The sequence below is a fragment of the Dendropsophus ebraccatus genome, chromosome 5 (genome assembly GCF_027789765.1).
Source record: "Dendropsophus ebraccatus isolate aDenEbr1 chromosome 5, aDenEbr1.pat, whole genome shotgun sequence".
In the NCBI taxonomy this organism is placed as follows: Eukaryota; Metazoa; Chordata; class Amphibia; order Anura; family Hylidae; genus Dendropsophus; species Dendropsophus ebraccatus.
The window spans coordinates 150,120,506-150,143,891 of record NC_091458.1 but is presented as its reverse complement, the minus strand read 5'-3'; the positions used below and the strand labels follow the sequence as shown (position 1 = coordinate 150,143,891).

The 23,386-nt window shown below is 46.9% G+C and overlaps 1 long non-coding RNA gene across 4 annotated transcripts in view; it reads right to left on the bottom strand.

Moving 5' to 3' along the window:
* The window catches only part of LOC138793213 (uncharacterized), a 161,494-nt gene that overhangs the window by 25,599 nt on the left and 112,509 nt on the right, over nt 1-23,386 (bottom strand). The gene's annotated exons all lie outside the window — the stretch shown is intronic.

Genomic DNA, 23,386 nt, shown 5'->3' with positions numbered 1-23,386 from the left:
ATTAGATAATACCATTGCATAGCATTGATCAGTATTATCGGCGCTCTGCACATAGGGTCTGCCTGAGAGCAGACTATGAGAAGATTGTGGATCCAACAGGATGGAGGTAAGTATTACTCCCCCACCTGTCAGGGAAAGTGATTGAGACCCCTGCAGTCCTGCAAAGAGCACTGTGTCAGGCTGGAAAAAATATACCACTTCCTGCAGGACATACAGCATCTGTTAACTACTGGAAGTTTATACGAAATTACAAGTCTGTATAACTTTCTAACACCACTTTATTTAGAACAATTTTTTTCCCTCCGGAGTGCCCCTTTAAAACCAAATTGCAACGTGAAACCCCTGGGTGTCACACTATTTAAGACATATACAGTGGTGCCTTGGATTAGGAGCATAATTTGTTCTGGGACGGCGCTTGTAATCCAAATCCACTGTTAAACCAAAGCAAATTTTTCCATAAGAAATCATAGAAATGCAGACAATTGGTTCCACATCCCAAAAATAATAATTTTTTTTATTATGAATAACATGTAAAACAGATGAAACAAACATTCAGAAACAGCAGAATATGTGATATTATAAGTTACTGTACAGTAATGAAGAGGATGGGAAACACAAGGGCTGACAGAGACTGCAGGGAGAATGAAGGAATGAACAGGGCAGATGTGGGCACATACATGCAGCGCTCTCTGTCCGGGGAGAGAGGGGTTACAGCTATGGAGAGATTACCCCCACAGTCCTGTCCCCTGATGTGAGCCCCAGCCTGAAGTGGATCTGCTATGATTTGGAAGGTGAGGGAGACTTCCTGGGTCAGAGTACAGTGCTGTAGACCCCGCTATGCAGACCATGCCCCTCACCCACTCCCCCTCCCACCCAGTACAGGGAGCTCTTAAACCAAAGCAATGCTCTTAAACCAAGTCACAATTTTGAAAAACTGTGAGCTCTTATACCAAAACGCTCTTAAACCAAGGTACCACTGTATATCTAATTACATTTTGTGACCCCCCCCCCCCCCTGTATGATCTAGTTTTCTTTTTACTCAATACTTCCTCAGAAATAATTGGAAGAAATGGGAAATCAATCTAAAATCAATGTTACTGTAGAGACTATTCATCTTAATAGTAAATCTGTAATTACATTCAACTCTTTGAGATCTAAGTAAATCTAATAGAAGATGCAGATATTCGAGTTGATGTAAATATATTTTTCTTCGCTGGGTATACGGCAGTAAATGACCACTATGCGGTGGAGTAATAGTTCACTGTAAGGTCAGATTCACACACTATTTTTTCTTGTGTATTTTTGGAGCAGAATATACATATATTGTGCATATAATACACTTATAAACCTTGTCCTATTGATTAAAATGGAAAATATAAGCACCATCATTCACATGCATAATGCCTCCAAGGCTTCAATTGAAATCAATGGGAGCACTAAAAAAAGCACCTAATATGTGAAAAATTACACATGACAACAAGCTCTAAAACGAACATATAAAATATGTATATTCAGATGCATGTAGATGTGTTTTTAAAGGGAATGTGTCATCAGAAAATGACTTATTGTTTTAATATTATTTTTATGTTAAACATATTTTTCAAGAATTATTTTTCTATCTATAATTTAAAATAATTCTGATATTGTGCAGTTTTCATTCTCACCACTGGGGCTAAAACTAAGCTGAGACTTCCTGTTGTGTCTGTGGTGATAAGAGGAGGCTGCTGTAAAGTGATCTGTACAGCATTGCAGGAAACAATAGCAGCTCCCTATGGAATTGCCGTGGCCCGACATGCTGGATACTGGTGTTGGGCCTGTCGGTGGGCTCTGATGTTTTGGGGGCAACTTGTCATGGTGGCCAGTAGTGGTAATACTCACCCCCGGACACACGGGCACCAGACCTTGGTAGGACTGATGTGAGGTGTAGGTGCAGGTGCGGCGTAACTGATGACAGATTCCTGACTTAACCAGTAGTTTAACTTTATTTTGTACTGCACTGAAGCTGTTTCAAGTAATAATACTGCTCATAGGTGCTAGTGCAAAACTATAACAATAATCTTTAGACAGACTCTTGAAGTAGAGGTTAGTAGAAAAAAAGAACTTGTTGGTGAGGATAGTGTAGGGCGTAGGGCCTTGCAAGGCGTCACGAACAGGATTCAAGCTGGTTTGCTGCCTAAAACCCTTGCTACAACTGTTTAAAGTAATCTTCTGTGAAGATTTTTGTATTTTACAACTTTTTAGTGAGGTGCGTTTTTTGGTGAAAAACACCTTGCTTTCGCCCAAAAGTGTTTTGGGATATAAAAAAATGCAAGTGACTTGTATACACTGTCTGCTACTAAGGCACGGTACCACAGAGTTGACCACTTCACAGATAGCCTGATCCAACTCAACTACCGCCCCTTAGCAATGTACAAAAGTGGGGGAGTGCCCTGTTACGGAGAACTGTATTTTTGAGTTTTTTTCCGCCTCGCAGGGGTTTGTCACAGTGTGCCAGCGCAGCAAGTCTATTTTTGCTATGTCTGTTTTGTATCGCCCAACAAGGGGTTGCCCATAGAAGTGCGGGAAAATGTACAATATTTACTCTAAAACAGGAGCAGCGTTCAAGATACGCCACAAGTGCCACAGAACCAGAGTGCCACAAAGTGTTTCCAGGGGGACCCCTTCGTCTGCTGCAAACTTCTGCTGACGTCACCAGGAGCAGCCATCTTGGAGAAGCCTGCTCCCATAGACTTTCCTTGCCACTGTTGATCCCGCCTACCGGAGATGACTTACAGTCCTCACATGCTTGCAAGATGGAAGAGAGAGAGCAGTACGTGGTGGCGGCTACGCCCAAAGCCTTGGCAGAGATTGTTGGCGTCCTCTTCCACTGGACAGCTACAGATGCAGCCCGGACTCCGTGGATGAAATTCCGGCGCTGCCGCTATGCCCTTCAGCCAGTGTCATCTCCTTTGACAAGAAGCGGGGTTTCCGGGTCATCCAAGACTCCTATACGGGCGAGCATGTCTGAGTAAACCAAAGGGCCGTGAAAAGAGCCTACTTCCCTGTGACACCACACGAGAAAGAAGGGGAGAATACACTCTATTCTGCAGGGAAAGGGAGAGATGGGCTGCTGCAGTGACTAGGCCCCGTCACTACGTCCAGGAGCCCTTCCAGCAAACAGCCTGCAGAGACTGTGAGGAAACCTGGGAGCCATATCACAGGCAGTAAGCTGCTGAGAAGGAGCTGCTTACCACTTGTACTTATTGTAAAACTAGTGGTTCCAGCAGGGCCGTTTTAATACACTGGTGCAAAGCCCTCAAGAGTGGACCTACCCTCTCTTTTTGGCGCCCCCCCCCCCCTCTCCCCCAGCGTTATCAGAATCGGTGCTCCACGCCCCCCCCCCCCCCAAAAGTGCCCCAATACATACGGTAGTTACCTTATAACACTATTTCCACCATACAGTGATTATACAGAAGGTGTATTCTCTGATCAGTCTTTTTTTTCTCTCCATCCAGCGTGGGCCACCTTGAAGTCTTCCCCCGGCTCTGTATTTTCTCTCCAAAATCTGCCAGAGAAATATTATAGGCTCCAACATATACAGTAGTTAGGTTCCCTGTACCCCTATATAGTAGTTACACCTCTCTGTGCCCCCATAGTTTTAAGGTGTCCTTGTGCCTCCACTTATAATTAGGTATGCTCTGTGCCCCAGTATAGTAGTAAGGTCATTATATAAAATAGGCCCTTCTGTGCAGCCCCAATGTAGTATAGACCCCTGTGTGCTGCCCCAGTAGTATATACCCCTTGTGTGCTGCCCCCAGTAGTATTAACCCCTTGTGTGCTTCCCCCGGTAGTATTAACCCCTTGTATGCTGCCCCGGTAGTATTAACCCCTTGTGTGCTGCCCCCAGTAGTATTAACCCCTTGTGTGCTTCCCTTCAGGCAGTCGGAGTAAGTGGAACAGCTGGAGAGGATTATTCCTTCTCTCCGGATCGCCCCTTTAAGTAAAGAAAAACTTGGGAGCTGGATGAATACATGATGGTGGCACATGTCACTTTAGGACGGGTTTATACAATGGATGCCGTTATGACTTTACATTTCATCCACATGTCCCAGCCCCAGCACATGTCTAATGTCCAGAACTGACAGGATCCTTGGATATGTGGTGAGGCAGAATTGGGTAAAATTCTGTGTTTTTTAAAATAAATATTTAAATACAAATTAGTGTATGACTGAAGCCTAAAACAGCGACCTCTATAAAAACTAGTTGCATTAACCTGGGGGCACATTACAAGAAAAACACCCGCATTTATTTATTCACATTGAACAAAAATAATAAACACTGTAGCATATTTATTGATTCTCACTCTGGTGGTCCCCAAAATGTTATCAATTGAGATGTATTAGGTCCTGTTTCAAAATAAAACCATTTAAACTGAAACTCCTGTAAAGAAAGATGTAACCCTGTTCAGTCCCCACCCATAATCTAAATTTGTGGGTAATAGGTTTCATCCTGACTCCCTGAGGCTGCTGAAAATCCTCACTGCCTTCTCCACTCTGTCTCCACTTATCTGTCCTTTCCCTCTCTTCTGAGACAGAGGTCACGTGATCTGTCACTTCTGTCGCCAGGCAAGCTGTAACACCTTATCTGTAACCCTGCCCACCGCTGACATCACACAGTGATCACCTGGCCAAGGGCAGGAAACAACAACCTCTCCTGAGTAGTACAGGGGAAAGGAGACACTGTTGTTTCATCTCTCTGTCTAATCTATCTATGTAGATTGATAGATAGATAGATAGATAGATAGATAGATAGATAGATAGATAGATACTGTGTTTACTGTGCAAAGCTGAAGCAGATGGAGCTAGTGGTGGTCAGATACTACGAGACAGAGGCGGGTACCCAGCAGTTGGTTCTGAGGTGCAATGCATGCTGGGAGATGTAGTTTCCTGGCCAGGTGCCATGATGTAAAACTGGGATCATTTGTTAAAGTTTTAATCTGGGGCTAAGAGCAGCGCAGACAAGTGGGAAAGGTGTCGAACAATCAGTAGGGGATCGATGAGTCCACCTATAAGCTTTTTGTGCATTTTATTTTTTTTATGGGATAGCTTGAGTTCCCCTTTAAGTTGCCATGGCTCTATTAAGAAGTGCGGCCATGATGCTTTTGGTAACAAAGCATTACAACATAATATATGGAGGACAATAATTCAATAGAATCTGTCTCAGAAAATAATAGTCTCTGTAATCCAGCACATGGGTCGGCCTATATAACAAGTAAAATCTTTAAAAAAAATCCTGAATGGGTTTCAAAGAGGTTATCCAGGATTAGAAAAACATATCTGCTTCCTTCCAGAAGCAGTGCACCTCCATCACACCTCCTGTCACGCTCCGCCAGCTACCGCCTGGCTCTATCCCTGCTCATCAGATTTAACGACCATCACTTCTATGTCACTGCGATCTCTGAGGTCATTGTTTTTCTCTCCACTAGGTGGCAGTCTGGGCACTTTTTAAATATTTTCCATTAAGCAAGTGTAACCAGGATTTTAAGATTGAAGGTCTGTCCTCAGGATAGGACATCAAAATTATCACCGGGGGTCCAAATCTTGGCAACCCCCCCCGGTTTTAAATTGTTTGCATACAGTGTTACGATGTTCATAGTAGAACACAACATAATTTTCATAGCAGCTATATAGCTACAAATGAAGAAGACACATCTGTACTGCCTACAAAAATGACAGTGTGTGCTGGTATGCATACACTAAAAGGCCATATTCACACAGCATATTTTTTTAATTAATCGCGGCTGTTGTTGCAATTTGCAACAACGGCTGTGATTAATTAAAAAAATACTTTCAATGGAAAATAAATGGGATCCCTGCCGGAGTGTATACACATAGTATACGCTCCGGCCGGGATTGCATGCGGGCGCAATGAAAGCTGACATGTCAGTTTTGTGTGGCTGCTATTCATTAAATAGAGACCGCACTCTCCATAGTGTTCAATGGTGAATTAGGATGTGAGCGCATCCGTGTTCAACTCAGAAGTGCCGTACCGGCCAGGATAGACTTCACTGGCACCAGCCGTTCTGTGACACGGCCGTGTCACAGAACGACCGGTGTCTTACGATGTGTGAACCTGGCCAAACTGTGTAAATCAATGAAGAGGCTGCAGCCACCTCAAACAAATGATTGACAGGGAGAGCAGTACTCCCACCAATCAAATATTTATTATATATGCTGGGGAGAGGCTAACAATTTTAAAGGGGAACTCCAACAAATGTTTTTTTTTTTTAAATGAACTGGTATCAGAAAATTATATAGATTTGTCAGACTGGAAAAAAAGAAAAAAAAAAACACTTCCTGCAGCACATACAGCAGCTGATATGTACCGGAAGACTCGAGATTTCTAAATAAAAGTAAATTACAAATCTATATAAGTTTCTGGCTCCAGTTAATTTGAAAGAAAAAAAAATCACTGGAGTACCCCTTTGAATAACCCCCTTGAGTCATCTGTCATTATAACCTGCCCTCATCACATCTTTATTCCATTAGGATGTCAGAGAGAACGGGCGGCTACAGAGACAAGTCAATGTGTGATATGGAAATCTCCGCCACCATCGTCCCATCTCCTTGCGGGTTATCTCTCAGCCGCTGATTGAGACTTTCCATCATTCATGTGTGGGATTTCTGAGCAGATCTTACAGATGATATCAACAGCAAGAAACATTTAAAGGGTGGGGAGGGGGGGGGTCCCGGGGGAGGGTCCCGGGGGACCCTAATGATCCTATTAGCAGCTCATTATTATTCTAGAGTTTGCTGTAGAGTGATACCCTAGGGCAGGGGTAGGGAACCTTGGCTCTTCAGCTAAAGCTTTGGCTGTCCAGCGAGAGCCAAGGTTCCCTACCCCTGTACTAGAGTCAGAATGGCTCCATGTTGCTCCAGAGCTAATACCTCTGCACTTTCTATGTATCCTTGTTACATATACGTACTAAGCGTGTCTACACAATAACCAGTCAGATGCAATCCTGTAGGCCTGGACAGTCAGATGCAATCCTATAGACCTGGACAGTCAGATGCAATCCTATAGATGTGGACAGTCAGATGCAATCCTATAGACGTGGACAGTCAGATGCAATCCTATAGATGTGGACAGTAAGATGCAATCCTATAGACCGGGACAGTCAGATGCAATCCTATAGATGTGGACAGTCAGATGCAATCCTATAGACCTTGACAGTCAGATGCAATCCTATAGACCTGGACAGTCAGATGCAATCCTATAAACATGGACAGTCAGATGCAATCCTATAGATGTGGACAGTCAGATGCAATCCTATAGATCTGGACAGTCAGATGCAATCCTATAGACCTGGACAGTCAGATGCAGTCTATAGACCTGGACAGTCAGATGCAATCCTATAGAGCTCAATTATTTATTGCACCCCTATTTTTAGGGTGTGCATAAATACTGGTTATCATGCACAACAGGGTGCTACTATCCTTGTATATACTGTACACTTCTCAGAATACACTAACACACCTGCCAATAGACCGGAATACATACAAAGCGCAGACTTGTGCAAATAGTTCTAGTACAAGTACGTGTGCGCACATACACATTTTTACATAGCGGGATAAGTTACCATAGCAACATTGCTGCTTTATTCTAAAGATCATGAGAGGATATCAACTTAAGATGCCACTTAAAACAGTGTATAATGATAATACTATGCGCTCTATTGAGGTATAGAACAGGCATTGTGTTTTGTAATATATAGTTATTTCTGCATAGATAAATGTAGCATGATTTGGAAACAACTATATTTAACCTCTTAAAGGGGAACTCCGGTTAGTAAAGATATATTTCTGTTCAGTCCCCACCCATAATCTAAGCTTTAGAGATGAGCGAATACGATTCGATCGAGATGGTATTTGGTCGAATATTGCGGTATTCAAAAGATTCGAATTCAATCGAGTAGTGTGACGAATACGCGGAAAACATTCGAAAGCCCTCCCATCGCAGTTTTTTTAATCCAATCACCATGCAGGGAGGCCGTGAGGGACCCTGGAGGTACGCACGCAGTGCCAAAACGATGTCTAGCCTCAATGGATAGCTGAACCACATGACCTCGAATATTTAATAATTGACTTCCGCCTCTCGACCGCAGATGCGCTTTCAACCTAGCGAGGGAAAGATCTTGGAGCAGGGAGAGATTTTAGTAGCGTTTTTGGTTAGGCAGGATTACTACAGAACCCAAAGTCCTTTTTAGGGCTAAGATCAAGCGAAAAAGGTCATCTCTGAATCCAAAGCTTCTCAGTGCTAAGACATAGATGATATAACAGCAGCAGCAGCTGTATTCATTCCAGTACCCTGTGTGTACAAGTGACTTATAGTGTCCCTGGTTTAGCCCACTAAGGGCACGTAAATGTGATACCTATTGTGCCAGTTGCCCAGTAAAAGGCACGTGATACCTATTGTGCCAGTTGCCCAGTAAAAGGCAAGTAATACCTATTGTGCCAGTTGCCTAATCTCTGCTCTGCTGCGGCCAAGCGTTCGTACAGCATGATGCGTGATACGCGCAAATAGCGTGACGCTCTAGGGACGCACATTGAAATCATGTATATAACGCTGCGCACGAAATACAAAGGAAATGTGTGAACATTGGCGTAAACATCCATAAAGCGTTCGCAAATATTTTTCATTCGCAACTGCAGAGAGTGGCATTATACTGCGATTTTGGGGTGTTGGGTGCACCCAGGCATGCTCCCCCTGATGTCACACTGTCACTCCTGAGGTCTTGGCATCATTTAGGGAGGTTTCATGGGGGACTTGGTGACCTCCAAGTGGTCGAATTTGGATTTCCAAGTCCCTCGAATTTTTTTCCCATAGACTATAATGGGATAAAATATTCTATCGAATAGTCGAATATCGGTGCCTATTCGATTCAAATTCTCGAAAGTCGAATATTTCACTACTCACTCATCTCTACTAAGCTTGTGTGTAATAGGTTTCTATTACATGAATTGGTCGGTTGGTCGGCAGCACATCCTGACTCCCTGACACCCTGAAGCTGCTGAAAATCCTCACTGCCTGATCCACTCTGTCTCCACTCCTCTGTCCCCCTCCTCCCTTCTAGAAGGGGATTATAATAGGTCCGTTTTGGGCGGTAGCCTAAGGTCCTAAGCTCCTGGGAGCCCATGGCCTCCCAAACAGACTTATACTTTCGTGGGTGTCTATAGTTTTGCTATGATTTGCCAAAAAAATTGCATTTTTTTTTTTTTGCTGCAGCAGCCAGGAGACAATTCAGTAACATTAGAGAATGTACTGAAGGACCTTTACATGTGGCTATGATGTCACCGCAGGTGCTGTACAGTCTGCACTATGGAGGAGGAAGACTAGGGGCCCTATTCCACCGGACGATTATCGTTCGCATAATCGTTAACGATCTCAAACGACCGCTATTGCGAAAGACCTGAAAACGTTCACTCATTTCCATGGAATGATAATCGTTACTTATGATCGTATTTGCGATTGTTTTTTCTTCGCTATTGCGTTTGTATCTACTGCGAACACCCGAACGACGTCTTATTCAATACAAACGATTTGCGAACGTTTTGTGAACGAGCAACGATAAAAATAGGTCCAGGTCTTATAAAGGGATCAACGATTTCTCGTTTGGTCGTTAATCATTAACTGCATTTCAATCGAAAGATTATCGTTTAGATTCAAACGATTTAACGATAATCTGAACGATAATTGTCCGGTGGAATAGGGCCCTAAAGCTACAGGTATGTGAAAAAAGGCACAGGGAGGACAATCAGTAAAGAGAAGCATACACGGTGACCAGTCTGGGGTGATACAGGGTGATCAGACTGGGTGGAGGCAGAGCGATACATAGTGACCAGTCCAGGGTGGGGGCAGGAAGATACAGGGTGTCCAGTCTGGGGTGGGTCGGGGTAATACAGGGTGATCAGACTAGGGTGGGGGCAGGAGGATACAAGGTGACCGGGCAGGGGGATAAAGGGTGAGCTGTCATGGGTGGCGGCAGGGGGACACAAGATGACCTGTCTAGGTTGGGGGCAGGGTGACCTGTTTTGGGTGGGGGAAAGAGGATACAGGGTGACCAGTCTGGGAGAGAGCAGAAGGATACAGAGTGATCAGTCTGAGGTGGAGGAACAGGGATACACCGTGACTAGTCTGGGGTAGGGGAACGGGAATACAGGGTGACCAGTCTAGGGTGGGAGCAGGGATATACACGGTGACTAGTCTGGGGTAGGGGAACAGGAATACAGGTTGACCAGTCTAGGGTGGGGGCAGGAGAATACAGGGTGACCTGTTTAGGGTGGGTGCAGCGGTATACACAGTGACTAGTCTGGGGTAGGGGAACGGGAATACAGGGTGACCAGTCTAGGGTGGGAGCAGGGGTATACACGGTGACTAGTCTGGGGTAGGGTCAGGGGGATACAGGGTGAACATTCTAGGGTGGGGGCAGGACGATAGAGGGTGGCCAGTCTCGGGTGGGGGCAGGAATATACATGGTGACCAGTCTGGGGTGGGGGTAGGAATACAAGAGAACATTGTCATGGGAGCAGTGTGTGAGGAAAGGGGGTATTTTAGTGTAATTTGGGTGAATTAATTTTGGGGTCCAGTGTCTGTATTTAGGGGTCTGGTTAAGGTCTGGAATAATGTTGTGAAATGCATTGGGAAGGAGGGGGTAGTACATAATTTTATACTTCAACCCCTTGATGACACAGCCACATCTCCAGCGTTGCGCCATAAGAAAGCCTTGTGATGAGTTATTCCACAGAAAGAAACAGTCAATACACAGCGGGTTCTGCCACCTCACTGACTGTGTGATGTTTGATTTAAAATGCAATGGCTCTTGCAGGAGAACTGTAGGAGGGGAATAGGTAGGGAATAGGGAAAGCTGTGATGAACAGCTGAGGAAAACCAATGTATTCTGGGATTTTTAGGGTGGTTAGTTCCTGGTGGGAGGTAAGACAACTAAAGAGAGTTCCTGCTGAAGTGAAGCTGGGCCTGGCCCAGGCCAGGACCCTTGTCAAGGACTAGAGACTTAAAACAGATAATTCTCTTCAAGCTACTTTCTGCCAGATACAGTGCTAAAACCTCAGTAGGGGTACACCTTGTCCACACCAGGGATCCCTCTCCTGTATACTCACTGTTACCACAGCAAGGAACTGATCCCCAGTAAGACAAAGAACAGCAAGCTGAAGTATCTTCCTGCCTATGGACGGCACTTCTGGAAAGTCTCGGGAAGTCTAATCTTTTTAGGTGTAATCTGATTTTTATTGACAACCACACAGCATACAGTAAATACAAAGCCATCAAATATTGGAACAAAACGACCTGCAAGTCGCGTGGTGTCATTCATTTTTCGAATATATAAAAAGAACAGGAGAAAAGCAATGTAATGCTAACATATCCAGACATAAGCACCACCTACACAGTAGCGCCGCTCAAACGCAATGCTAATCACACTAATAGTGGTGTAAGATGCAGGAAAGAAAAGAAGAGGAAAGAGACGAGAGAAAGAAAAAAGACCAGGAGAAAGGCAAGGAGACGGACGTGGAACAGATACCAAACCATACATAGCCACCAATACGGATCTGCAGAATCCAGAACCTCCCACCACTAACAAGTGAGAGCAAGGAAGTCCTCTGAGTCCATGAACAGTCGCCATGGATACCACACTTTATCAAATTTGTCAGACTGCTCGTGCGCCTCTGCTATCAATTCTTCCATTCTGCCCAATTCCCGAAGCTCACCCAGCCATTCCGCTATTGAAGGTACAACAGGTGTTTTCCAATGTCGGGGAATAACCATCCTCGCTGCAGTGAGAAAATGTCGCAAAATCCCTTTTTTAACCGTAGCGAGAGAACCCGGGATCTGCGACAGGAGGGTCAGTTGTGGGGAGTTGACGACAGTCTTTCCAGAATACGCATTATAAATGACAATGATCTTGTCCCAAAATTCTCGGATGCTCGGACAGGCCCACCAGATATGCATCATGTCACCACCAGATATGCATCATGTTGGCATCGCCAACACCTGTCCGAAACCTCCGGGAACATGGTATGTAAGGAGACAGGGCAGTAGTACCACCGCGAAAGGATTTTGTAGTTCTTCTCCTTAGCCTTAGCGGCCATGGAGATGCCATGAGAAAGGTCACAGGTCTTCTGGAGAGACTGACCGTCCCAAGGAACACCCAGGTCACGTTCCCATTTGTCAAAAAAAGGAGCTCTGTCAGGGCGAGCCCTACTCAACAAGAGCTGATAGAGCACCGATATGCAATGCGAGATAGCAGAGGCGGAAACAACCAAGTTGTCAAAATCTGTGAGTGTCGGGGTGTACGAGCTCCTAGGAAAAAGAGCCCGTATGAACGAGGCTAACTGCCCATACTCCAGCCAAGACAGCAGACGATCCGGGGACTGAGCCTGAAGGGTCACCAGAGAAGAGATGACATCACCAGTCATACAGTCCCGGATTCTTGGGCACGCGGACCTCTCCCATAGAAGGAATCCATGCGTCTGCAGGCCCGGCCGGAATGATGGGTTGTGGAGTATCGGGGAGAGTGGTCCCGGCACCACTGACAATCCGTGTTTAGTGACCCATTTATCCCAAACGCACAACACATGTGGGACAAAAAAGGACAGGCGTGACAGGGACTGACGGTCTCCCGAAGAGATCCATGGTAGAAGAGAGGGTGCAATCGGACAAAGCGAGAAGTCCAGGTCCACCCACCTCTTAGAGCCCTTATAGTGTACCCAATCCAGGACTCCGCGCAGGACAGCCGCCTCATGATAAAGACGTAGATCAGGCAATCCCATACCACCCATACACTTAGATTGAGTGAGAATAGAATATGCAATCCTGGGTTTATTGTTCCCCCAGATAAATTTGGAGATAGCCCTGCGCAGAGTCCTAAAGAAAGCAACCGGAACCACAATGGGGACAGCTTGAAAAACATACAGTAGCTTAGGAAGAATATCCATCTTAACGACGGCCATCCTTCCAAACCACGAAGTCGGTTTCAGGAAGTAAGATGTCATATCTGAGAGGACCCTGTTCAGCACGGGTGTATAGTTCAGGTCAAACAGAGAGCTAAGAGACAGCGGGAGCCTAATTCCCAAGTAAACAATGGAATCCGTGTGCCACTGGAAAGGAAAGGAAGCTCTAACCGCATCAAACACATCTCGAGGAATTGAGATATTAAGCCCCTCAGTTTTAGCCAAATTGACCTTAAAATTACTGAGGTCGCCAAATCTCTGGAACTCCTGTAGAATAGAAGGGAGCGACGTAGAGGGGGATGAGATATAGAGTAGGAGGTCATCTGCATATAATGCAAGCTTGTGGTGGTCATGACCAATCGCAGCCCCCCGGATCGAGGGCCACCGCCAGGTGTTCCATTGATAGAATGTATAGCATGGGAGACAAGGGACAACCTTGACGCGTACCGTTGTGGATCTCAAAAGAGCTAGATAACAAACCATTAGCCCGTACTCGAGCCGAGGGATTGGAGTACAACGCCATTATTCTGTCCACGAGAAGCGGTCCAAATCCCACTCCCCGTAGGACCAGCCGCAGGAACCCCCAATGCACCCTATCAAAAGCTTTCTCTGCATCGATGGAAAGAAGGCACAAAGGGGACTCCGTACGGGCGGCCCAAGACATCAAAGTGAGAGTCCTCAGCGTATTGTCCCTTGCCTCCCTGCCCGGAACAAATCCCACCTGGTCGGCATGAATGAGTTGGGGAATGTGAAGGCTCAAGCGATTGGCTAACATCTTAGAGTAAAGTTTGAGGTCGCAATTAATGAGTGAGATGGGGCGGTAATTTTTACAGTATTTAGGATCCCGGCCTGGTTTGGGCAGAACCACCACATGTGCCTCCAACGACTGGCGGGGAAAGGGGCATGTTGCTGAGATACTATTAAAGCACTTAGTCATGAATGGTAGTAACAGATCTCGAAATGTTTTGAAAAAACAAACGGTGAAACCATCCGGTCCCGGACTTTTTCCACCCTTTGCATCGGCAATGGCACCTCTGAGCTCGCTTTCAGTGAAAGAAGTCTCTAAGTCCTCAACCGCCTCCGCAGGAACACTAGGCAGCCTCGTGTCTGACAGGTACGCAGATATCCTAGACTCCAAGTCCTTTGCTGGCATCTCTGAGTAACGCCCCTTAATGTTATACAGAGATGAGAAATAGGAACAAAAGAGATCAGATATCTCTCTGGGATTGTGTATGGCAGTACCAGTGTGGTCAAGGAGGCTCGGAATGTGCGCAACCTGTGTCCTCGGATGGATCAGTCTAGCCAGTGTTCTGCCACACTTGTTGGCATGCTCGTAAAGAAAGCTGCGATAGCGCTCCTGTTGGGAGGAAGACGACTTGTTAAGGAGGTCCTTCAATTGTTCCCTAGCCAATGTTAAAGCCGTCAAAGCTTCGTCGGTGGCATTTTGTTTATGTGCTTTGGAAAGAGCTTCAACTTTACCTGCTAGGCTGACAATTTTAGCACCCCTGTCCTTTTTGAGCCTAGCCCCCTGCTGAATCAGGGTCCCCCTAACAACACATTTCAGGGCCTCCCATTGCATAGGTAGGGCAGTATCATCGTCAGTATGGTCAAGTAGGAAGTCAGATATTGTCTGAGTAACAGCCGCTTTGCACCCTACATCTCTAAGGAGCGACTCATTCAATCTCCACGACCATTCCCTAGACACCAACCCCGGCAAAGTCAATGACAGAAAAATAGGAGAGTGATCTGACCACAAGGCAGTGCCTATTGAGGCCTTGGGGTTAAACGTTAAGGCATACTGAGCAATAAAAAACATATCCAGTCTGCCATAAGTGCGATGTGCATCCGAAAAATGTGTAAAGTCCTTATCTTGAGGATGAAGGATGCGCCAGACATCCACCAAACTATGGAGACCAAGGACCGACCGGGCAAGCGCATAATCAGAGCGTGGTACCGCAGTTTTGCCGGAGGAGGTATCCAGGGATGGATCCATAACTAGATTGAAATCCCCCCCCAAGATCACCACGCCCTCTATAAATGTAGAGGCCGCTCGGAGCATAGTCCTCAGGGCACTGCCCTGATGGGAGTTAGGGAGGTAAATGTTTCCAATTGTATAAATCCGCGCTTGGATTTCTATCTTAATGAAAACATATCTCCCCTTGGGACAAATCAAGGAATCCAACAGTGTATGCGACAAGGTCTTATGCAACGCTATGGAGACCCCTTTAGACTTAGCGTCGGGGTTGGTGCTATGTGTCCACACATTATAATAATTAAGTCGCATATGAGGGGCACGAGCAGTCTGAAAGTGTGTCTCCTGTAGTAGTAGAACATGTACCTTCTGTCTATGCATGGAATAGAGGATCTGAGATCGCTTGTGTGGGACATTCAATCCCCTAACATTAATGGAGGCAAATTTGACGTCTGCTCCCGCCATGTCCCCACCGCCACCCCCCAGAGAGGGAGAAGAAGAGAAGAAAAGCAGAAGAGAAAGAAGAGGAAGTAGAGGAAAAGAAAGAAGAAGAAGACGGCTGAGAGAAAATATGGCCAGTAAGAAAGACCAAGACTGAACCGGCAGCCAGGAAAAGAAGGTTATCAAGGTAGACAACCTCCGCATCCAGGTAGTTTTACACTACCGGGAAGGACCCAAGTGGGTACAAGAACGCGTCAAGTGTCAACTCTAGAGAGGGACGGACTAACAGATGAAGGTCTGTAAGCCCGCAACAGAACACCAGAATGTAAGCTAAACATATAACATAAAACATAAATGCACCCCACAAATATATATAATATGCTAAATGAAGAAGCACCCCGTAAGAGAATAACAAAACAAGCTCACCAAAAAAACCCCGCCTCCCACCCCCCAGACCCGTCTATATGTAAACCAGCATACCCATATAACCATGTTACTATAACTAGATGAGCGTAGGCCGCAACCCAGCAAACAGAAGGAAACTTGACGTGGTGTGCAAAAAATGAAAAAAAGGTACATCCCGCGTCAGTAAGGCATCTTCAAGGGAACAAAATACCACGGCTCCCATCTTCCGCAACAACTTCAGTCCCCAGAAGCTGCCATGTCAATAGGGCGAGAAGGCCTGCCCTGTGTTATCAGCGGGACCTGATCCCATTCTGGCAAAGTCACCTGCGGCAGATCCAAAGCAGTTAAGAAGGCCGGTAAATCCTCAGGTGTATGCAGCTCAAATCTTCTCCCACCTCTACGGACGACCAGTTGAAACGGAAAGCCCCAAGAGTATTGGATTTCACGCTCTCTTAGCAGCTCCAATAGGGGTTTAAGGGCCCGTCGCTGCGTTAAGGTAGCTCTGGAGAGATCTTGAAGAAAAATCAGTTGGGCACCATCAAAATCAACATAATCCATGTTGCGCACCGCTCTCATGATTTCCTCTTTCACTCTATAATGATGAAGCCTACAAATGACATCCCGAGGCCGATTAACATTGGTGGAAACAGGACCCAGAGTACGGTGAGCCCTGTCAATTTCAAACTCTGCTCCGGGTGGACGTTTAAGAATAGAGGCAAACAGGTCCTGGAGTGACGGGATAAGATCAGCAGCTCTAGTGGCTTCAGGGAGCCCTCTGATACGGATGTTATTCCGTCTGCCACGATTTTCCACGTCGTCATGAAGCCTGTAAAGATGACGAATATGCCTCTCCTGGTTAGCAAGAGTAGCCTGAACATCATCCACTGTGGTGGTCAAAGAATCCTGATCAGCAGCAATATCAGAAACTTTTACCTCTAAGGCATGCACATCAGATTTGAGAGAATTGAGTTCTTGCTTATATGAGGTTTCTAGGCGCTCCACAAACTTTTCCATATCCGAGCGTGTGGGCAGCAATTTCATATGCTCTTTCCAGTCCCAATCTGCTCCATCCTGTATGGGGTTAATAGACTTAGCAGAGCCAAGGTTGTGTAGCTCGGTGCCCCTAGTGGAGGAGAAGGGAAGTGCAGCAGGGGACAGAGAGGACATGCTGGCTGCCAAATTAGGGGCTGATGTTGAGGAACTATCCATGTCTCCACAGGGAGCAGGGTTTATGGCCACCTCTGTTTCTCTCTGCCCAGGACAGGAATACACTGTGGCTCCGGAGCTGAGACCAGGGATCCCCACTGAGCCAAGATGAGACCTCAGGGAAGCAGCCACCCTAATGCAGGGGCCGGGGGACACTGTCTCTGTCACTGTCCTGAGGTGAGGGCTCAACAGGATCGCTCCGGTAGCAGGGGGGCAGACAGGCACCGCTTCCCTGCTGTGGGGGCCAGGAGGCTCTATATCACCGTCTGCAAGCTGCTGACTCCGGTGAGTTAGAAGGGCAGAGTCTGAAGGCTGATGATGATGCTGGGCTGCGCCGTGCTCCCGTCGGCTGCCGCGGCCCAGGGGGGCTGGTACGGGGGGTGTCGGGACCGGGGCTCCTACTACCTTCTCTGCCGGCACCGGGGTCCACTCCACACCGGCGGCGGGCGGCTGTAGCTCCGTTCCGGACGGGACCGCGGCGGCTGCTGCGGCGGCGGCGGCCGCTCTTGTAACTCGAGAGCCGGGGATCTCGGAGGCTGCAGGCCCAGCAGGTAGGCCGCGACCGGCGGGCGAGAGATAACGGTCCAGGCTACCCCGGGCGAGCCGGGGCTGGGGAAATTTTGTGCCTGCCTTAGTCCTCCTGCGGCTGCCAACCATTTGGGGTGCAGTTGGCCAAATTTGGGGTGCTTTTTCAGGCTGTCTGGTGTCCCATTGCAGGAGCCCACAGAAGGTGCGTGCTTACTCCTCCATAGCCAGGCCACGCCTCCAAGTCTAATCTTTTTAGATCCTAGCAACACCCCCGCTGTACTTATGTGCATATATGTTTATACGCATTTAATTGTTCATGTTTCTTAGGTCTATCTACATGGATGCATTAGGGCCGATTTTGCACTTAGCTGCCATGGCTGAGAGAGTCCCCACAGTTTCACTCGGATGCCTCATTACCGCTTGTTATGTTTCTGCCTATATCTTGTACTCTCTCTGGTTCTGGTTCTTGTTCAAATGCATCACTAGCTATTTAGCAGTTTCTGCAATTTTTGCATGAGCACCGACAGCAAACCAGCCTTAAAAATAAATGTTCAGCCATCCCTCTAGTACATAAATCCCAGTAAATTGTGCTTGCTGAATGATGATGTCCCGTAATATTCTTCCCAGTGAACAAGCTAGAATATTGTTTCAATGTCCTGTTATCTACCCAGTGCGACGCACTGGAGCACAAGGCCCTTGATTTCTTCTAAATGATGTCATTGTGGATTTGTTTCAATTGTGAAACATCTGTTGACATCCACAGACAAACAAGATTTTTTTTTGAGCTTTTCCTAGAAATTACTGTGGTGTTACTTAGGCTGTGTGTACATAAAGCAAATGCAAATGCATCGGGAAAAAAAAAGAAGAAAAGACTTGTGTATAAGCTGGGTACGACATTTATTATTTGACTGTGTTCAGAACGCATAGACATAAATTAAGAAACACAGCCTATTGAGTTTTTGATCAATGACTGGGACAATTGATAAGGAAAAGTGTCGTGACCCAGGACGCTGGATGCTGGTGTTGCACGAACTGGTGGGCTCTGTTTTGGGGCTACTTGTCGCGGTGACCAGGAGTGGTAGTCCCACCAAGATAAGGTGGCCTCATGCCCTGGATACACTGTAATTTGGCTTCTCCTTGGCTAATAATAAGCCCATGCTCTGGGCATGCAGGATTCAACTAATAATGGCAAAAATAAGCACCTGAGAGGGATGGGTGGAGTGCACGACCAAGTAGAGGCAGCCACTCCCCCATCTGGAACACAGGCAAAAATACAAATTGGTCAGCTCTCCTACAACACTGTTCACACTAGGCAGGAGCATGTCGCTATGGCTAAAATTGCAGAGACACAAAAACTCAAAAAATGCAGCTGTGATGTCCCACTATTAAGTGTTCTTTGCACCTGTCACAAAGTTCTCTCTTAGGTTAAGTTGTGAATGAGGTACTCCGGAGTTTCACCACTAGGTGTCAGTGTTTCTTATATCTATATGTTCTTATATGCACAGCTGTAGGAAGTTATGGGCTAATGTTGTTATTGTACCATGCGTTTGTTGCGGACCAATAGGAGGTACTTTCTCTCTTTACACCCAACTCTACACACACACTCACCCCTGGTAGGAGGGGTTAGTTAGCTCCTTGTGAGACGAAGTGAGCAGTTCAGTTGAGTCTCGGGCTTGTATTACCCTACTGGGACGGATTCAACAATACCAGGGGGCAGAAGAAAGTAAACACTTCACTACAAAGATTTCTCAAGGTTCCGGCAGAGTACATTGATACACTGGGTTGGGGGCTCCTCTGGCCAACTCCTCTACACTACTCAACTTTACTTCACTCTACCTTGTAAGCACCACTACAATTACCTCTCTTTCGTGCTACTCTCAAGCATAAAGGGTCAAGTACTATCGTCTGTGTAAAGATTTACTTTTCTGTGAAATGTGTATTGTTATACTGCAAGGCCTGACTGTAAAGCTGTTCTATTTTATATACTACTGGGACTCTGTCATCTTCTATGCGCACCGGCACCTATACACACAGCACCGTACACCTTGGGTCAATTTTCCCCTTTCTGTGGGTGGCGGTACCAACAGTCCGGGAGGGTCAGTTGCCATTCAGGACTGCTGTGACAAGAGCATAGGGGACCCACAACAACCTGGCAGGTTACAGACCATTTGGGGAACACAGCCAGCCATAAAACAAGCAGGTACCAACATCACACCTGTGTGCTGGACAAGCACTGGCATCATGACACATACAACTTTGGCTGAGCTGCTAGACACCACACAACAGCTCGCCACTAATGGCAAGACACAGACCCAATACAGATATTAAGAAAGCTTAAAGCACCAACCAATTTGTCAGTGGTGCCCAAAAGTCATTACATGGTGGGGGCAGACGGCCGGGGACCGGATAACATGCACTTACATGCTGGCTCTTCTACCTGTGGCTCTACCGGCTCGGGCAAAACTACAACTCCCTGCATGCACGGAGAGAAGGCTGAGCATGCTGGGAGCTGTAGTTCTGCAAGAACTGGGAAAGCCACAGCTTCTGCCTGGTGAGACGCAGGGGGGAGGGATCAGCGATGGAGGGTGGCTGTGGGCTATACTGGGGAGGCACCTGGAGATCGCGCTGTAGGGAGGGGGAAGGGGGTCGCCGGGAGATCGCTTTGGGGGATGGGGAGGCTGCACTCACAGGCCAACGGGTGAGCTGCGGGGGGTGGATACGCTCCGGGTGGAGGGATACAGGGTGTTGGGTGGGTGAGCTCTGGGTGCTGTTAGTGAGGCAGACAGTGAACAGCAGCAGCAGCTGTGACTGTCTCACTATCCTCCCTCTCTTCAGTGGACTGGGGTAGAAGCGCTAACCCAGCCCATTGAAGAGACTGAGACACGTGATGCCATCTCGGAGGGTGCGGGCCAGGAGCAGGGAGTGTGTCAGGGTTGGACTGAGAGCTGATGATTCTATGCATTCGGTGGGGGGGGGGGGGTGAATGTGCGATGCCCTGGCCCCTGGGGGCCACTTCCGCAGTGCTGGTGTTATGAGCGGGCAATGACCGGGGCAGCTGCAGGGGTTATACTTGTCACGGTATAGGCCTGAGGGCAGCACAGCTGTAGGGCCGGTCTGTGGAATCTGCGGGTGATGATGGGCATGCGATTCTTCGCTGCACCTAGTCAGGGCACCAGTTAGTGGACACCAATGCCAGGGTTCAGTAACAGCGGTTTTATTATAGATGAGGTAACTAGTAGCAACAGTTCTGTCCGGATGCAACCGGGTATATAGCAGGCTTTGACAAATAAAGCAGGAGTGGTGCTGCATAGGCTGTGAGAATACGTGCCGGATGATGGGAGTAGGAGTATGAGAGGAATAACGTTGCTGGGTGGATTAGCTTGAGAATAATACTTGCTGTGAATCCTTGTAGCGATGAGGAGAGATAACGGAATGACACCCAGATGAGAGAGAAGACTCCGGACACTTGAGCAGGCAGATACAGCCGGAGACTGGTATATAGCAGCAGACTTAGTCACTCTTCTGTGGGAGAGGATAGAACCACACAACCTCCTTGCTTGGAAGCAGGGGCTGAACTGACTTGTCAGCAGGAAGTGGGAGGTCACATGGTTGCTCCTGGCCAGAGCTAGTCAGCCATTGGAGGAACCATGGTTACAGGTCACGTGATCAACAGCCTTGCATACCACTGTACACTGTAATAATACACAGGAATACATGAGAATACACATGAGAATGCACCATACCAGAGAATACTAGGGGAAAACCAGCAGCAGTTGCAGTGCAAACACTTACCAGAACAGGCATTGACACAGAAATAGAAATGGCCATAATAGGAGTAGTAGTCTGCATGTTCTGGGACACTGCATACCTCCCTAGCAAATTTGAGCCGACCTCGGCGAATCTAGAAGGCAGCAAACATGAATAGACTGGACAATCAAACAACAGGAATGAATGATGAGAGTGAGTGTGATGAGGTGTGTGTTTCCCACGCCCAAGGCACAGGTGAGAAGAGAGAGAGGATGAGAAACCCTAGTGGCAGGACTTCACCTAGGGGTGCCTAACGTACTCTGGCGACCAGGTAGCTAGTGCGTGAACCATCTGACGTGTAAGCCAGGACAACTTAACTGCTGGCGGGTGACCCTCAATATTCCAGCCAGTTAGACAGTAGGTTTTCTGTTAAATGTGTTACCCTACTGGAAAAGAGAACTGTGAAGACCTGTGTACTACCTTGGCGTGTCTGAGTAGTGTCTTGGATACCTGGAAGAGAAAAGAATAAAATAATAAAAGCAAACATACATGGGGAGCTCCCTTTCATACCACTCAATCACACACACAAGCACTCCACAGGCCAAACACACGAAAAGGTATCCAAGGTGCGATATGTATGGACAAGTGTGAAGGTTAGGTATGACTATGTGTGATAACTACTGTGTTGGGACAAGACAGAGGCGAACAAATACTGGAAACAAAAGGAAGGAAACACAACAGACAACAAATACTGCGAGGTCTTGAGGAGAACTGGCTCACATGAATCTGAATGAAAATCTGAGAAAAATCTGAATGAAAATCTGAGAAAAATCTGCATGAAAACCTGAGAAAAATCTGCATACGAACTGGCTCAACTAAATCTTTCCAGCTATAGATATGATAATAATACACAATACTGAGACTGGATGAGAAAATACACTCCTACATAAACTGGACTTTCTCTGAGGTATATATATATACTGACTTCTCTTACTCAGAGGAGGAGCTATCTGACTCAGACACTGGAAAATATACTGTTTTACAAAAGAGGCACTCTACTCTGAGGCAATCTATGTAACCTTGTGCTTACTCAGAGGAGGAAATACAAAGACTTCGATAACACTGGAATGCAATAGTAGAAAAAAAAATGCAATAATGAAATGAGTGCAATAATACCCTGTGTGGAACACACAATCACAGGAAAGTGCATTAGGAAGGAATGGGTTAAGTGTCTCTGTTAGGTAGAGTCTCTTTTAGGCAATTAGACATCGTCCATGTAAAAGGCTCTGGGACAGGCACTAGAGAACTTTTTGTAATGGTAAGTGTCCATCAGCTCATGGCTGGTTAGTACAGGGAACTTGGTCGGGAGGACCAGGCACGAACCTTGAACGTTGCAGGAACTGGAACAAAACAGTTAGACAACAGAAACAGTTTAAGGGCTCTGGTCTCTGTAGCGAAGTGGAGGAATTCCTCTGGTAGAGCGCTCAGACCGTCTCAGCGGAGGATCCTCTTCAACAGTGATTGGTGCAGGTACCGGTGGAAGATCACCCCCAGTGTCTGGTTGTAAAGATGGAGTCGTTGGAGGCACAATTGGAAGTGGAGAAACCGCTGAAACGGGTACAGGGAACGCTGGATAGCCTACGGCCATGAGGAACGGTTCAACTTGGAACATTTCTTCCAGAGAGAGAGGTTTAGCTGGAGCTGCTGGGGGAGCCGGAGGCGTGGATGCAGGTACCGGACACGGTGCTGTAAGGCCCTGTAGGTCCTCCTTAGTGCAACGTTTTATCCGATTCCGATGCACCGTCTGTGGGGCTAGCCCAGGCTTTTTGACTTCATACACATCAGTCTCTGGGTAAGGGATAGAAGAGATGACATAGGGCTCAGGCTCCCAAAGGCTTTCAAGTTTGTGAGAGCGATGATATTTCTTTAGCCAAACTTTATCCCCCACTTGTAGTGGTGTGGCATTCGCCCTTAGGTTGTAGGCATCCTCTTGGCGCTGCTGAGCCTCCCCCATCCTCCGGTCAACAATTTCCCGGGCATCCTGGATTCTCCTCTGATGTTCCCGAACCCAGTCCGTTTCAGG